Raw genomic sequence first — 12,076 nt, 5'->3', positions numbered from 1 at the left:
TGCCTTTAATCTTGGTTTCTTACGGCTTCCGATGGACAGGTTTTAGTTTTTATACAGTCAGGTCTATTTTCTTCTGTGATTTATCCCATTGCTCTGTGACACATAAAGATCGACATTTTCTGCTATGTTTTTTAGTGATCTAATGCTTTGTATTAAATTTAACTGCAGTGGGAAAGCAGACATCCACTGCTCGCACATAAATGAATGAGCTGTGCTCCAATTAAACTTTATATGTGGACGCTGACATTGGAAAGGCATATCATTTTCATGTGTCATGAACTTTCCTTTTTCTGTCTCCCTCTCCCCTCAGCCATTTGAAAAATGTAAATTCTCAGTGTGGCTTTTGCATTTGATGTTGGGTTTTGTTCATCTAGTGTTTTCCATAAGGTTTCAAGTCATTCCTGGAGCTTCAGGCAGCAGCCCATTGTTCTGGGGACTGGGGACTGGGGACATGCTGCCTCGTCTGGGTCCATGGAGCAGATAAGAGGGTGGTTGTTCTCGGGGGGCCCTGGCTTCTGATGACCTCCCCCTCCCACCGGCGCCACCCCGCAGGGCTGGAGAAAGTCAGATGCACCAATAGGAAGCTGAATGAACTATAGGGGCTGCTGGAGAAATGAAATCATCCTTAAAAACACAGGCAGCTATTCACTGTGCAAAATAAATGAACTGTGTGCTTCTCAAGGGCCAATATTTTCCTTTGGAAAAAAAGTGAAATGCACGGGAAGAACTCCCTAAGCAGGGAGGCTCACCATGCCACCCTCCTGCCAACCCCGGGCAGCAATGCCCTTGGGTTCATGGATCTTCTGAATCAACAAGGCCGCAGCCCCGGAGCCTGGTACGCAGTTGGTGCCCCACGGCCCCTGTCAAAGAAGGAGCTTGCTCTGTGTGGGCACCTCACAGGCGTGTCACAGGACACACAGCAATCCTGTGATGTAGCTAGTCGTCAGCACAGATATTAAGATTCCCAGTGGATAGATGAGTAATCTGGGAAGGTCACACAGCCCAAGGTCATACAACCAGCAGGAGACGATGCCAGGAGGCAAAGCCCGCGTCCTGATAGAACACGCACGGCCTGCTTTTCCGTCCTGGACCATAAAATGTCCCCCACCTTCCTGTGGAGCACAGGTCTGGGTGGAGAAGGAGCATTGTCCAGGACTCACCCTGAAGCTGTGTGAACAAGTCACTTCTCTCAACCTTCTTCATCCACGAAATGCCACTCTTAGCCCCCAAACAGACCCCCTCTTCTGAAAGGCGCCAGTTCCATGATCGGTGACCTCTGAGCTCCCTTTTTGCTCTGGCAATTTATTCTAAGTGGGACCCCTGGGCCTGTCCCCTCCAGCCCTGGAGCCCGAGGTCATTCACAGGACAGGAGGAGGTCTCTAGCCCAGGCCTGGGGGAGAGGCAGGCGACCCCCGCATATCAGTCCTCCTCCTCCTTCCTCTCCTCCTCCCCCTCCGCCCTGACCCCTGCCATCTTCCTCCTTGAGAACCAGGGCAAGATGATTTCTCTGAAATAACTGGACAAAGAACATGTAAACCAACTGACCACGGGCAGAGCGCACACCCCGGCCCGAAGACTTCCATGCAACAACGGCCGGCGAAACAACAGACTAGACGTGGCCATCACCTCCCAGACCCCTATAATCTAGAGGAGACACACAGACGGGAAAATAAACACACCAAGAGATGTCTCCCTTCGTTTTCTTATTCTTCTAATCAACCAATCTCTCCACGCCCCCCTCTTCCCCTGTCCCTCTCCCCTTCTCTCTGCTCTCCTACCTCCTGCCTCCCCCCCAGGCAGTGACTCGGAGGCAGCAGGGTGGGAGGTAGGGAAGGAATTTCAGGAGAGGCACAGAAGTTGAGCTAAACCTGGAAACAAAAAGGAGCCACGTTTTAGGGACCCTGGGAAAAGGACTGCATCCCGACAAGAGAAAGCGTGAGCCAGAGGCTCCTGGAGTCTGCCCCTGCCATTTTGTAACCGCGTAGACGGAGGCCCCTGAGGCGCAGGGGCCTGTGGAGTCGCTCTAGTGCCTCGTCCTACAGGGTCACATCCCAGGCCCAGCCAGGGGCCAAGAAAGGGAGAAGAATGTCCACAGATTGGGAGGGACGGAGGGACAAAGGAGACAGGGCAGGTGAAGAGAAGAGAAGGGAACCGGAAAGGATTCGGCTCCCCTGGCCCTGCTGCCCTCTGGGACACGGGAAGCAAGCGTGATGCCCGGCTACTCCCCACCCAGCCCTCTGCTCCTCCAGGCTCTGTAGGTTTCCTCGGACGTGGGGTGGTCTCTACCTCAAGGAGGTGAAGACCAAAGAGCTTTCCTGCGCCTACCACCGCCCTTCCTATTCCATCTAATTTTCTTACCCATGGCGGACCACAGAACTTTCTAGAACCAAAGCAACGCATTTTGGTAATGAGTCACTTAGGTTCTAGAAAGCTCCTTGGGCAAGCCAGGGCAGCACTGGACACCCTTTTGGCAGTTTTGGGATATTAATTTAAAAAGGTCCGCCGCTTGCGTCTATAGATGCTTATGGCGTACACATGGTTAAATGCACCTGTTTATTTGAGCTCTGACTGACTGTGAGCCGGTCACAGTGGCTTCAGGAAGAGAGTATCTCTAACATGACAGCCCATGAGAGGGATGACTGTCCTCCCTTTCTGGATGAGGAAACGGCTCAGAGAGGTTCAGTAACCTGTGGAGGGTCACACAGCTAGTAAGCTGCAGAGCAGAGCAGTTTGAACTCTGGCCTTTTGATGCTAAAACTCACCTCTACCCTACCGTATCACACCAGCGCCTTCCCAAAAGAAAGTTGAACAAACATAGCCTTTCTCCTCACCCAGGACTTGGTGAAATGACCCTGTCCGGCTGGAGTCAGAGGTAAGGGAAAGCCTGCGTCAGGGGCTGGTTCTGCGCCCCGGCTCACCGCACTCCAAGCCAGGCGCCCCTCCCAACCAGAGTCTGGCTGAAACAAACGCATCCGGGCCGTCTCCGGTGGCGGCGCCTGGCGGGGTGCTTCAGGGCTGGGCTGCAGCCCTCGCTAGGGGGCAGCAGACGCCGGCCCGGGTGCCCACTCTCTGCAGCCCAGGTGGCCCGCCGGCTTCTGGGAATGACAGCAGGCTGCCGGCCCGCCCGCGGTGACTCAGCGGAATCGCCGCCGCCAGGCCAGGCCGGTGGCTCTGTCCGGAGAGGAAAAGCGCGCTTAGACTCCCCTCCAGTGAAAAACCCAAACCGAATGCAGAGTAGTGATACTGCACAATTTGTGAATCTGCTGAAAACACTGAATTATACACTTTAAAGGGTGAATTTGAGGCCTTGTCCTACAAGCTGTTATTAAAAAACAAAACACCCTCAATGGATCTCTTTCAGATAGCTGAAGAGCGAGTATGGGGTGAATCTAGGATCCGAAAATAACCTTGGCATGAACTTTGTCCTCCAAGATGATTTTTGGCTCCTGCACCCAACTTCCTTTGTTCTGGTCTCCCTCCCTCCCCCTCCTTTTTTTTTTTTTTTTTGCACGGTCACAAATTTAATAGTGATTTCATGAGGGTGGAAAACAGGATTCCACATAGTGATAGGACCCATGTTTCAAGCCTCTCCAGGTACTGAGTCATTTAATTCACACAACTGCCTCTATTGTTATGCATACTTCTGTCGATGGGGAAAGTCAAGCACAGAAAGGTTGAGTAAGTTCCCCAAAGTTGCACAGTAGACCTGTAATGGATTCAGGGTTCCAGGCCCAGGCAGCCTGGCACCAGAATCAGATCTCAGTAAGCCAGCTGATAGTGGTGATTAAATCAAGGAGTGATTGGGATGCCAGTTTAGGAATACCAGGACACATGTTCAAATGAACTAAAGCTTTGGTTTTATTTGAAAACTTTCTCTTTGTATTGACACTCTATTCTTTAATGCTTATGGTCCAACCGTTTTACTTTAAGATAGAAAGATGAATGAGAGGGCAGGCATACGCGCCTCCTGAGCTGAGGTGAAGTCTGGGGCCAAGGCCATTAGGAAATCCCTGTGCTCAGGGAACGGGGAGCCAACTTGTACCTAAAGGAAGAGAAAGAGTCTGGAGGGCTTCAGTCAACACCCCCCGGGGGCTGGATCTTGGCAACTGTGATGCCTCAGACGCTCTCCTAACAGCTGGTCCCAGTGTGAGCGTCTGAGCTGCACCTCCTTGGTCACCTGTCTTCTCTCCTGTCCCCACGGCGGGCTCCCAGCACAGGGAAGTCCTCCGTAGGACTTGCTGGAAGGAAGACAGCACGGCAAACCTCAGAGGAGCTCTCAAGTGTGAACCTGTGGTCACATCCATCACGGCGGACCACAGAACGTTCTAGAACCAAAGCTGACTAATAGTAATGCCCGGATTTCAGGCAGTGCTGCCAAATTAAGTGGGGAGAAGGTAAAGGGGCCCACATAGAGGAAAGCCTTGTGTTGGGGAGGAGAAACTGGAATCATCCTGGGCCTCAATCCAAAGAGAACAATCGACAATTGTCAGGGAGCATGAATGAAGACCGCGTTGCGGGGAGGCGGTGCTGCCGGGCACGCGCGCGCGCGCGCACACACACACACACACGCGCGCACACACACACACACACGATGTGCCCCGGCTGATGTCAGCGGCTACTGTCCACCCTCATACGAGAACTCACAGACTGGACCTGAGGACGCTCTGGTTTTAAGCCTAAGGTTTCCGTTTTGATTTTTGCACTGAAGGCTTCTCGCCGCCTTTGTAAGCGCTGGTATAGCCAAATACTAGTGCTGTCACACCTGTGAGCGTGACAGATCCTGCTGGGGTGGCCTGTGTTTTCAGAACTCCAGTAGTTTCCCCTCCAACCCCCTTGCTCGCCTGCAAGGCAGGAGTGCTGTCATGTGACACCTTGATGGGCGGTGGGAGTGGGCTGCTGAGCCTCTGTCCTGTTCAGGGGCCACCCGTGTCCCTGGTCACCACATGAATTCTACCCGAGATAAATTCCCTGAGCTCAGAGCACTAACTGGAGGAGGAGGAGGAGTCTTTTGGGATGTCAAAGCCAAGAAAACCAGAGCAAAAAAAATAATTGCTTTTCTTAGGCAAACCACTCTTCATCCTGAGAGAGAAAGGTGTGTGTGTGTGTGTGTATGTGTGTGTGTAGAATTTATTCTTTTTTTTCTCTTTTTTAAAATAAATCTTTATTGTTGAAAGTATTACATATGTCCTTCCCCCCTCCCCCGTTCCCTCTCCCGCCCTCAAGTCACTCCTGGTATGAATCGTGGTCATGGGGATCAGCTGCAGAGAGAGGAACACCATCGCTGTACCCAATGGTGGGTCAGTCATAAAATAGTTGGGATCATTTGCAGGTGCTGCTTCTCTTGAATGTTGAGGTGACACGGACTCTCCCCCACTTTCTTGACCGGAGCTCTACAAGCTTCAAGAGCATCTGCCTCAGGTCCACACTGCAGGGCGCGCCCGGGGCAACGTTTTTAATCCTCTGGGTAACTTCGTCCATGTCCGTCTTTCCTCGTCCCGTCCAGTCATGTGCCAACGCGGGCCCGTCAACTTCAGTAATTTTAGGGCACAGCTTAGGAAGGAGGGCATCCAACAACCCCTGAAGAGCAGGCTGAAGAACAGCTGTCCTTAGAGCCAGTCCCTCTGCCCCTTCGATCTCCAGCGGAAGATCAAGTTCTCCTTGAAAGAGCACGAACCCATGGAATTGTCTCCGAGTTGCTTCATCCCCCGCGGCAGCTTGATCTCTAAGGCCATGCGCAGCCTGTCATGTTTGAAGGAGCACTGGGCAGCAGCTGGCCCTCTGTGAGCTAATGGTCACTCAGGGCCTTTGCAAACTGTTCCATGTCAGTTTCATAACTGCCAGGCAGCTCTGTCAGATGGTTCAAGAAACACCAAACAAGCCCTGGCTGGTTTGGCTCAGGGGATAGAGCGTTGGCCTGCGGACTGAAGGGTCCCAGGTTCGAGTCCAGTCAAGGGCACGTGCCTGGGTTGTGGGCTTGATCCCCGGTGGGGGCGTGCAGCAGGCACCCGATCAATGATTCTCTCTCATCATTGATGTTTCTCTCTCTCTCTCTCCCTCTCCCTTCCTCTCTGAAATCAATAAAAACATGTTTTTAAAAAAATAAAAAAACCCAAAAACCCAAACAAATACGACAGAGCGCGGGGGGCGGGGGGGGGTCATCCTCACAGAGTCCTTGATGGCTCCTCAGCCGTTTCCTCAGGGCAAAGAAGTGCTCGGGGACCTCGCACTCGGACTGAATCTCCAAGGAGAGGGCCTGCAGCGTCTCCAGCCGCACAGCCTGGCTCCTGCTCAGGGGCCCTTCACGTCCTGCAGCACCTCCTCGGCGGAGCCCTGGCATGGCTCCTCCAGCTCCAGGATGCGGCTCTGGAGCTCCCGGCTCTGCTGCCCCAGGTTGGCCTCACTGTCCCTCAGCCTCCTCAGAGTGTGCTTTCTCCCTCTCCGGTCTCCACAGGTACGGCCTCTCCTCCTCCCTCGGGAAGCGGTGCAGGTTCTGGAAGTCCGCCTGGATTTTCTGTCTCTGAGCCTTTATCTTCTTATTCCACTCGGCGATCTACTTTGCTGCGAATGCTTTCTGGTTCGTGCATTCATCTTCCATTTGCCTCAGTTTCCTCACCGCTTCCTGGAGCTTTTCCCTGTAGCCGGGGACCCCCCATCCTCCATGAGCGCCGTGGCGTGGCCCTGGTGCCGCGGGTCGAGCTCGCAGCGCAGGCAGATGAGCTGGCCCTCGTCCTCGCAGAAGAGGTGCAGCCGCTCCCCCTGCTCCTGGCAGGACAGCTCCTGCTCCAGCTCCCGGAGGGCCGAGGGCGGCGATGAGGCTGCCCAGCTGCTTGTTGGGCCGCAGGCTGCCTCTCTGGAAGGGAGCCCGGCACTGGGGGCAGGAGAAGGGCTCCGTGTCCTGGCTCCGGGGACAAGGAGCGCAGGCCCATGAGGCGCAGGAGGCAGGCCTGGCAGTAGCTGTGGCCGCAGCTGATGCTCCCGGGCTCGGCCATCAGGTGCAGGCAGGTGGAGCAGGTGGCCTCCTCCCGCATCTTCTTGTTGGTGGTGGCCGACACCATGCCTCTGCCAAAAAGCTGCAATACCGGACCCAGAGGTTCCCCACGGCAGTGGCGGCGCACCCACCCCGCGCTTCCCGTGGACACCCCACTGCCACGGCCCCCACGAGCCTTGAGGTCTTATCTGGGCCACCACTGATGCTAAGCACTTGCTGGAGGAAGTCACCTGGAGCAGCCACTTCCCAAGTCCTGGGCGGGAGGTTTAAGCAGAAATCTAGAATTTATTCTTTTATAAAAGTGATTCAGAGTCATTGTTTAAAAGTGAAATACAAAAATGTGAAAGAGAAAAGCAAAATAACCACCGTTAACATTTTAGGGAACTTCCCTGCAAACATCCCTCCCATGCACACGTGTAATTTTCCCTAAACCAGTTCTTCTGTAGCCTACTTTACTCACTTAATAACATGCTTGTATTAATCAGTGTTATCTTAATTTCTGGCCGATCGTCAGTGGATACAATTTGTTGTGTCTCTGCCCTCCAGATCTAACAGGCAGCAAATGTTCTACAAACCAACACAAGATTACACTTTAAGAGCCCTTCCCTAGCACATTTTAAGTCTCCCCCAGCCCCGATTTTAACCATCCATGATTTCCTCTTAAAAAGAAAAAAAAAATGTTTCTATAGCCTGGCATTGTTTGCCCATTATATTGCATTCAATCCTCACAACAACCCATGTGAAGGAACGAATATTATCCCCACGTTATGCATTGATGCTGCTGCCCAGGCTGAGGGAGGGCACACAGGCTCTGAATCTGCAGTCCTAGCTTTCAGTTTGACACTGGGAGGGGGGGGGGCGGGGGGGAGTGAGGGGGGTCTTGGGAGGCCTCCACCATCAAATCATGAAGCCTGACCCCAAAGCCCTAATGTAGGAGGAGCCACCCCAACTACACCTTTTCGAGCATACCAGCACGAGCATCTCAGCACCGTTGTGTAGCTGGGGAAACTGAGTCACAGAGAGGCAGAGGGACCTCACACGGACGTAGAGATAGTGGTAGAGCTGGGGACAGAGTGTGGTGTTTGAAGATTTGCTGGACAGCTCAGCTTAGGAATGGGGCTTTCTGGGCAGAAGGACCAGGCGGAACCATGTCAGGGACACGAAGACACTGTATGGGGTGAAGAAACTATCTTGAAAAAAAAAAAAAAGAATTTCAACACAACTGTGGAACCAGGTCCAATCCAGGTATATAGCTACCTGGATCAATGAAAATTGACACATCAGCAATTTGGGTCAGTGGGAGACAGTAAATCAAAGCCAAGGGCACACATTTAGTCTCTGGGCCCCAAGAACCTATTTCAGGAAAAGCCCAGCAGCCTCTGTCCATTGCACAGTGTCCATTATCCATCAGAAAGGCCCGGACAACGTTTATGTTCAGAAACAGAAATAGTCGAGGAAGGAGGGAAGGGAGAAGGAGCAGATGAAAGAGTAAAGGCTGTCAAGAAAGAAGTATGAAGACCTTAGACACAGAACAGGAAATGAAATTCTACTTGGCAAATGCATTTTTTCATTTTCCCCAGGTCTAGCTGGATACGCCACTTGTCCAGACATCTGATGATGAATGGACCTCCGCAGTCGGGCTCCTGCCTCAGCAGCACTGCGGGTGCTGGGAGGCCTCTCAGATGCTCCCCGGGCCCCTGCCAAAGGGCATTATGGGTTCTTAGAAGCACCTGCTCCTCCATTAGCCATTACTGGGCTGATGAATAGCACTTAGGCTGCTGCCTCCCCAAGGCACTTTGAGGACCCTGCGTGGCCACTCACCCCCACTCCTTTTGTGCAGTGCACCGAGTCCTCCTTGTTAGTTAAGAAGGATGGCCAGACTCCCTGAGCCCTTGGCTTCCAAGGTGCAGGCTTGGCTCCAAGTCCTCCCGAGGGACCCTTGTTCCTGGTCCAGATCTGTCCATGCGTCTGGGTGGAAAGGACGCCTGGTGTGGAGTCAAAAGCCCTGGGTTCGAGGCTTAGTGGGAACTACTCACTGGCTGGTCGATGCTGGGCCAGTCACTTGAACCTTGGTCTCATCATTTGTAACATGGGTCTGAGGACACCCGCCTCACAGGCTATGAGGGTCACTGAAAAGCGCACACGAGGCGGCATTTTGGTGACCTTGGATGTTCTAGGCCAGTGGTGGGCAAACCGCGGCTCGTGAGCCACATGCGGCTCTTTGGCCCCTTGAGTGTGGCTCTTCCACAAAATACCATGGCCTGAGCGAGTCTATTTTGAAGAAGTGGCGTCAGAAGAAGTTTAAGTTTAAAAAATTTGGCTCTCAGAAGAAATTTCAATCGTTGTACTGCTGATATTTGGCTCTGTGGACTAATGAGTTTGCCGACCACGGGTCTAGGCTGATGTGAGGAATGTTGTCATGACGTGTGAGTTATGGGCAACGAGAAGATGTGCGAAGGCGGGGAAGAGGGGGCTTACCCCGAAGGGATAAAATGAGGGGCCTCTGTCCTGCAGGAGGAGGAGTAAGAGTGGGCAGGAGAGAAAGGCAGCTTTGGGTCGATAGCCTGTGAAGAGGAGGAGGAGTGAGGGGGTCCTTCTAGGAAGGTCTTGGAAGCACTAGTGCCCAGACAACGCGATGGGCAAGCACGGAGAGGACGCGTCAGGTGACTTGGGGAGGGACAGAGGCCCCGTGTCAGCACAAAGTCTCAGCTTGCTGGGAACCTGCCCAGGATCAGCGAGCGAGGCGGGGATTTGAGAGGCCCCGAGGAATGGCCAGAAACGGGCTCTTCTTGCCGTGCCACTTGGTGAGATGGGCACCACCGGAAGAAATGGAGGGAGAGGGGAATTTAGGAAGGAAAGCAGGTAGTTTTGAAGATGTTTTCACTTCTATTTTTTGAGTCTGAGGACATCCTCTGGAGGACGCGGGGGAGGAGGACGGCGGGAGCCGACCGCTAATCAGAACTTGTCCCTCAGTAATGAACGACCTGAACGCAGCCTGGGCTGGGGAGGACGGAAAATAAACAGCGTCCTTTGAACACACGCTAGAAATGCCACAGCAGATCAAGCTCACCGTCCCCAAATCTCTTTGACAGAGATGCGTGGGCACTTCTGCACGGTGGCCTCAGGCCCAGAGGTAACAATAGTGCAGTTTGGGGGGCCTTGCGTGAGTCACTCCACCTCTCAGAGTCTCCGTTGCCTTGTCTGTGAAATCTGGGGATTAAATGAGTCAAGTGCTAAGAACCGGCACTGGCTCCCAGGAAACTCCATTTAAGTGTCAGCTGGGTTATTATCTGAGGACCTTACCACCCCTTCATTTGGCCAAGCCTTCCTGTACCCTGTGCATTTTCAGACTAAACAGCTTCTCAGGGCACAGAGCCCCACCCACTTTGGATCCAACGACACGTGGTGCCCGTTGGCCCTCCCGATGCCGCCTCTGGCCAGGCAGGGCAGATGGCATACCCAGTGAGATCATCCCCTGGTCCCGTGATGCCTGGGGACCCGGCCAAAACCGTGTCCTGGGGCACCCTGCGCGACGCTGACTCCTCGGGAAGGAGGAAGGGGGAGAAACGTAGGGGCAGACAGAGAGGCCCACCCTGTATCGCCAAGTGAACAAAGCAGTTTCAGAAATGTGTGCGCACAGAATTGTTATAAAAAGAAGGTAACGTATATACGTACATGCGCAGAACACAGGCTTTCTTTCTCTGGGAAGGAAGCAGAGTTATAGAGACTTGATCTTGTTGGTGTCTACTTGTTTATTTTATTAATCTGTTTTATAAACACGGATTATGCTATAGTCTGATGGAAAGCAACAAATACATTCCCGTGTTGGCAAAACCTGTGAGGCGTCTCGGGGAAATGGGAACACCACAACTCGTTCAACTCCGAAGAGTTCACCACGCGTCCCCCTGACCCCACCTCTGCGGCACGAGGCTGGAAACTCCTGCCTTCCCGAGACGTGAGTAGGAATCATGTCACCTCCCCACCTCCCTCCACTCTGCATCTGGTCCAGTCTTTACTGTTGCACCTGTCCCCTCCCACTCTAATTGAGCCCCAGTAGTCCCCCCGTTAGACTGTAAGCCCCGTGAGGGAGGAGGAACTTATTTTTAACCACTCTAAACTCGGTACTTAGTGCAGTGCTTGGTATGGGTTCGGTGCTCAGTATACCTTCACGCATGCATGAACGAAAGGACGAATGTTAATTGAGAGCCACTCCTCATACGCCATCAAGTGACAGGTGCTCACTGCCACACTCACTCTCACTCCCAGACATGCTGATTTCCCCTCCCAGAGAGCCTTCTCCCTTCCCCTCCCCTTTGTCTGGCTAACTCCTACTCAAGCTTCAGACTTGATCAAAGCAGCCATTGCTTCTAGACGCCCTTCCCAAGTGCACGGCGCTGTAATCCGACAGTTTCTTGTCTCTGGGGCTGGAATGATAATGCTGTGAGGTTGTGAAGACAGTACCGTGTCTTCAGCACTGGCCCCGGACCTGGCATGAGGAAGGTGCCCAGTCAATGCTGCTGAACCAGTGAGGGTGTGGGGCAGGGGCAGGGGCGGGCTTTGGTGGGATGGAAGAGATGCGACAGCATTCATCACTGACACGTCCCTAGCTCAGAGCTCACGGCCTGTTTCAATGCGACAGCCGGCCTGTTCTCTTGTGTGGGCCACCCCAGTTCCCTGTGTGCTCAGGTGGCACACGTGGTTCTCACACGGGCGTGCAGGCACACACCCTGGATTAGCCTGAAACAGGAGCTGGCTCTGGGCGCTGTCCAGAGGTGGGTAGTGAATGATGCCGTGGAGGGAGGGCCTTTTCCCAACCAAAAGATAGAACCTGGTTAATTAAGAGCAATGCTTTGTGCTTCAAAGGCACAACTTCAGACCCATCCATTAGCCTCTTCGGTGAAGATCACGTTTAAGTCAAAGCTGCCACGCTGAGGCTGTAGGAAGCATCTATTATTAACAGACACAGAGAGAAAAGTGGGCTCCTAAGTGAGAGGCTCACCAATCACCCCACGCTTGGAGAGAGGTTTGGGAGCTGGTCAGAGATGTCAGCTGGGTGATAAATAAAGTTCATAGCAGCTTTCTGTGCAC

The 12,076-nt window shown here is 53.3% G+C and overlaps 1 protein-coding gene and 1 pseudogene across 3 annotated transcripts in view; both read right to left on the bottom strand.

Annotated features, from left to right (window-relative positions):
• MAPT (microtubule associated protein tau) overlaps positions 1-12,076 on the bottom strand; it is a 77,744-nt gene that overhangs the window by 43,707 nt on the left and 21,961 nt on the right. The window lies entirely within an intron of this gene.
• On the bottom strand, positions 5,224-7,055 carry LOC103293255 (E3 ubiquitin-protein ligase TRIM38-like; annotated as a pseudogene).

The sequence above is a fragment of the Eptesicus fuscus genome, chromosome 20, assembly GCF_027574615.1.
Source record: "Eptesicus fuscus isolate TK198812 chromosome 20, DD_ASM_mEF_20220401, whole genome shotgun sequence".
NCBI classification, from domain to species: domain Eukaryota; kingdom Metazoa; phylum Chordata; class Mammalia; order Chiroptera; family Vespertilionidae; genus Eptesicus; species Eptesicus fuscus.
The sequence above is the reverse complement of the archived record's forward strand: the minus strand, read 5'-3'. Positions and strand labels throughout refer to the sequence as shown.